The sequence below is a fragment of the Dermacentor albipictus genome, chromosome 2 (genome assembly GCF_038994185.2).
Source record: "Dermacentor albipictus isolate Rhodes 1998 colony chromosome 2, USDA_Dalb.pri_finalv2, whole genome shotgun sequence".
NCBI classification, from domain to species: domain Eukaryota; kingdom Metazoa; phylum Arthropoda; class Arachnida; order Ixodida; family Ixodidae; genus Dermacentor; species Dermacentor albipictus.
The window spans coordinates 178,516,756-178,521,997 of NC_091822.1; the positions used below are offsets into that span (position 1 = coordinate 178,516,756).

At 46.5% G+C, this 5,242-nt stretch overlaps 1 long non-coding RNA gene across 1 annotated transcript; it reads left to right on the forward strand.

The window, feature by feature from the left end:
* Window positions 1–2,587: 2,587 nt before the first annotated feature.
* Window positions 2,588–3,773, forward strand: LOC139055642 (uncharacterized). The gene is made up of 3 exons (XR_011511902.1): window positions 2,588–2,686; window positions 2,800–2,998; window positions 3,662–3,773. It is a non-coding gene; the product is annotated as an uncharacterized lncRNA (long non-coding RNA).
* The last annotated feature ends 1,469 nt before the right edge of the window (window positions 3,774–5,242 follow it).

The following is a 5,242-nucleotide window of genomic DNA, read 5'->3' on the forward strand; positions in this document are numbered from 1 at the left end:
CTCACGCATAACGTTCGGCTTTCCGTTCCATCCGTTTTCCGTTGCCATATAGTTGCGTTCTCATCCTTTTTGTAATGCTCAATGTTAAAGCTCCACAGGTCAGTACAGGTAAAATGCAGATATTGTATAAGTTTCTTGTCGGGTGCCGTTCATAACTTGGAGAGAGTCTGGTATTTGCCTTCCAGCTTATTATGTGCCTAGAAATCTCTTTCTCGTGATTCGGTTCGGCTGCTGCTACTTTACGTACTCTGGCACAGCTTCTGTATATTAACTAACTACTAACCACAAACGCTTGTCGCCTTGCAAGGCCTATGAACATATTTTGTCATTTTGCATCTTCAAATCCAGCCTTACACTTTGTCGGCTCATGGCCTCAATCACTCTTTGTGAGGTAACTACAGTGTTGCTGATTAAAACCTGTCATCTGCAAACCAGAGGCAACTGAGATAGTCCCCAGTTGATCCTCACGTCGAATTCTTTCCCAGTCTTACAGGTTGAGTGCTTTCAAACATTCAGGAAATAGTGAGAACGATATTTATGACTACTCTAGACGGTGATAGAAGGAAGCATCCCGTATATCGTGGGGTGCCTCAAGAAGGTTTCCTGAGCCCAACTTTATTTAATTTCGTTCTCATTGGACTTGTAATAATAAAAAAAAACTTGCAGGCACACTCTCGGTCTCTGTGTACGCAAATAACATCTGCATGTTGACAACAAGCAAGTACAAATGAAGCTACAGCTTGCAGTGTCAATAACGTCGACATACTTAAATAGTTGTGGACTACAGCTCTCATCGAAAAAGAGTGTAGCCATGCCATTTATAACGGACGGTCAATGGGTTGCTGCCACGTTCTGATTGATACAAAAATTGTACCTTCGTGCTGAGTCTGAAAGTGCTCAGGCTTGCACACTAAGAATTTTTCTAAGGCTACCACGATGTGCTTCTACATGGGGCACTATTGCGAAGGCATGCGCGTACCTAGCTCGAGTTTATCCACAACGTAAGCCACTGCGAGTTCATGTAAGGCTACTGACGATGCACGGGAATCATCCACTGACAAACGTCACAGGCATACGGCCTGAAGCAGCCTACTCAGAAGCCGTGTTGCCGCAGCAACATCTACTGTCGTCGGACGTCGCGCCGCATGACCTACCGGAAGTTCCGCTCTGGACTGCGTCAAAGCCGAGGGTGAGACTCTCAATCCCCGGAATATCAAAGAAGTCGAAAATCCAGCTTGCTGCGCTCAAACATGTTGCATTATTCCACATTGCTTACATGTACGGACACACCGAACATGTTTTTGTAGATGGTTCTCTAACACAGGTCTCTTCCGCAGCACTTTACACTGTACACGGAACGGGGATCACGCAACGGTCCAAGACAGGACACAGAACATCGTCAACAGCAGCTGAGTCGACCGGCGTTCGAGAAGCAGTACGCTGTATACTGCAACAGTGCCTCGACAAGTGATGCGTTTTTAGATGACAAAGCATAAGGTGACCTGTACTTGTTTTCAGCTATTTCAATAGTAACTACGCTGGCCACATTGACCAGTAGTAACAGGGCGCTGCCATAGCGGTTCTTCCTTTTCCGGGCCTGCCTTTACTCTAGAGGCGATTATATTAACTCTATGGCTTCTGAGCCTTTCAGCGTTAGACAAAAAGTATTGCTTGCTAGAATTCTTCTTAATATACATTATAATCACATAGTTCTTTTTATGCAATACATAGACAAATAAATATTCATACCTGCCGCAGTAGACACTTGAAATCCCATTTGCAAGATACTTATTTCATTTTTCTTTGTTGTAAAAAAATAACAGTTTTTTCACCGCCCGATTCATGGCCGATCCCCCAGTGTTGGTTATTCCATTTCACTTGGCAACATGACATAACAAAATCGAAGATGGTTACGGTCTACCTATATGCCTACACCCCTATACCATTATAATTCTAGAGCTCGGCTCATTGGCGCCCGTTCCTGGGTTGAGCGTCGCCGTCCCTCGGCGTAAGCGCGCGAACGCGGCAGCGCCACTGCTCGCGCCTTCGTCGTCGTCGTCTTCTTCCACAGCTGGCTCCGACGGCGCTCATCGTGCCAGCGTTGCCATACTGCGCCTGCCTCTGCGAAGGCGCTGACGGCACTGGGCCCGTCATTGTGGTGGTTTCGGTGTCAAATTCTTTGCCTCAATATATATCGCCAAATGAAAACATGTATGCAGCTGCGCTCAAATTTCGTATTCGAGAGTATCGTCATCGTCGGACATTTCTCCATTCCATTCCATTCTTACTTGTTCAACGACTCTTCCTTTTATTTCTTTTAAAAGTATGAAAGCCCATTCATCTTGTTTCACTTCTCCATTGCCCTTTAATCTTTTATTCGCAGTTCTACATATTCAAGTTCAATTTTCTGAATTCATTAGCTGTGCGTGCAACCGAGGATACATAAAAATTGCTGGAGTGGAGACGGCGCGCTCCGACCGAAGCCTCCGTCCGCCATCTTGCCAGAGGCAGAACGCGCGCTCGGCTCCGGTGGCACCGGCTCGCGCTGCTGTTTTCGTGAGTTGGTCTGCAGTGCAAGTTGATGTGAGGGGCATGTAAACACCATCGATGTGATTATGGTTGCCTCTTGCGTTGCCTACGGATGTGCGAACAGGCTGAAGAAGGGTTGTGGCCTCACGTTTCACCTGTAAGTACTCGAGAACACGTTCATTGAGCCACTACGCTCGCGTTGCCGATGGATGTCAACTGATAAGTTGTGTGTGTGTGTGCAACGACTAATAGTCCTGGAATTGCCGACAGGTTTCCAAAAGATCCGGAGCTGCGGAGCCTGTGGGAGCGGGCTGTTCGCCGTGAAAGGTGGCATGCGAAAGATGGAGATCGCCTTTGTTGTGTGCATTTCGCGCCGGAGTGCTTCGACCGCACCGGACAGACAACGCGACTGCGTGCGGGTAGCGTTCCTTCTGTGTTCCCTGCGTTTCCGGAGCATCTACAGAAGCCCGTGAGTATGTTGGAACGTCGCGCGTTGTACTTGTAGCGGTCTCGTTTTCGTTGAGAAGAAGTGACCGTGATAAGCCGGATAAAAATCAACACTGTGTTCCCTGCCAGCTGCAAAAGCGAGAAATGCGACTGAGTTTCTCGAGCTCATTAGACCGCGGAAGTCGTTTTCAACTAATGCCATTAAATATACCATTGTCACAGCTATGAAGGGCATTACCTTTGAATGACATTCTATGAAAATTACATCAAATTTGCCGTCTAGCAGGGTCGCCTCAGCTAGGCTGTAACCATGACCTTGGATAGAGACCGCTATTGCGCCTAGATTTTGCACAGCTTCAATTTTTTTTTTCATTTTCATAGGATAAAAAGTACGAAAACTGCTACTCATAACCGTAGGCTGCAGATGCGGCTTCAGTCTGCAAATCTGTTCAGTAAGCGCGCGTCGGTGGTGACGTGAAGAGATCTAATTAATATGCAAGCTCAGATGCTAAAGAAAATTAGCAGGCTAATGATTTGAAAAGATGCTCAAGCGAAGTTAGAAAATAATATACATCCACCTTTATGAAGCAGTAAGTTTTGGTAGCAAATGAGGCATAGCTTTACAACTGCTCTTATTTTTCTCTCACTTGAGACTCATCAGATGTACATATGGCGTCTATTTCAGGTGAAAAGGAAGCGTCCAGGCCGCAAGCATGAAGACACCCCAGCCAGTAACTGCTCACCGCAGCATGAAAAGTCTGAAGCTGAAGAAGAGCTACCTGTGCCTTCACCCACCAAACAATGGTACGAAGAAAAAGTCAGGGCCTCTGAGGAAGAAATAACTCGGCTAAAAAAGAAAATTAAAACTTTGCAGCAAACGAAGCGAAGACTCACAAAGAGAAATGACAGAGCGCAAGAAATTATCAAGGAAATCAGAGATCAAAAACTCCTTTCAGAAGAAGGATCACAGGTGTTCACGTCTTCATTTTCAAGTGATATTCAGCAGCTTCTGAACAGAGCGGGCAACAAGCAAAAGGGTGTATACACACCCGAGCTCCGCGCGTTCGCGCTGACTTTGCATTTTTATTCCCCGGCCGCGTATGACTACGTCAGGTCCAAATTCAATGATGCCCTTCCTTCACAGCGGACACTTAGGCAATGGTATCGCTCATTCCACGGAGCTCCTGGCTTTACAGATGAAGCATTTTGCTTCCTTCAAAAATTTACACAATCACGGAATGAGCCATTCTACTGCGCTCTGATCGTGGACGACATGGCCATAAGAAAACACGTAGAACTTGTTGGAAACAAAATTGTCGGGTATGTGGACTTTGGAACAGGGCTAGATGACGACAGTCTCCCTGAAGCGAGAAATGTGTGTGTGTACATGATTGTTGGTGTAAATGTCAGAATGAAGATGCCTGTCGCTTACTTTTTGATCGACACACTCACTGGTGCCGAGAGGGCGGAGCTGACTAAACAGTGCATTGACAAGCTTGAGTCGGTGCAGGCTAATGTCATCTCTCTTACATTTGATGGTGCCTCCTCTAACTTCACTATGGCGAAATGTTTAGGCGCTGAGCTTCTACTGTCTTCTCACCGGTTTTCTACAAGCTTTGTCAACCCTGCTGACTGCACCAAAAACATTCAGTTTATCTTAGATGCCTGTCACATGATTAAGCTTGTGCGGAACTCATTGGCAACTGTAAGCCACCTTATTGACATGGAAGGAAATCACGTGAAGTGGGCTTATATACTGGCATTGGAGGCATTGCAACGTGGAGAAGGGTTGCGGCTTGGAAACAAGCTCACAAAGGTGCATGTCCAGTGGGAGAAGCAAAAAATGAAAGTACGATATGCAGTACAAGCGTTGAGTGCTTCAGTTGCTGACGCCTTGGACTTCTGCGAACAAGTGCTCAAGCTGCCACAGTTCAAGGGTGCCACTGCAACAGCTAAGTTCATTAGGCTTTTTGATCGCTTGTTCGACATCATGAACTCTCGAAACCCACTTGCAAGGTCCTATAAGGCACCTCTTCGCAAGCAGAATGAAGCCCTCTGGAAGCTATTCTTTTCCGAGGCCCGTGCCTACATACAAGGGCTAAGAGACCCTGCAGGGCGTCCAGTAATAGAAGGACTGAAGAAAACTGGGTTCGTTGGATTTTTGGTGTGCATGACCAGCACAGAAAAATTGTTCGATGAGCTTGTTCGCAAGGATCAGCTGAAATACTTGCTGACGCACAAGCTTAGCCAAGATCACGCCGAAAAC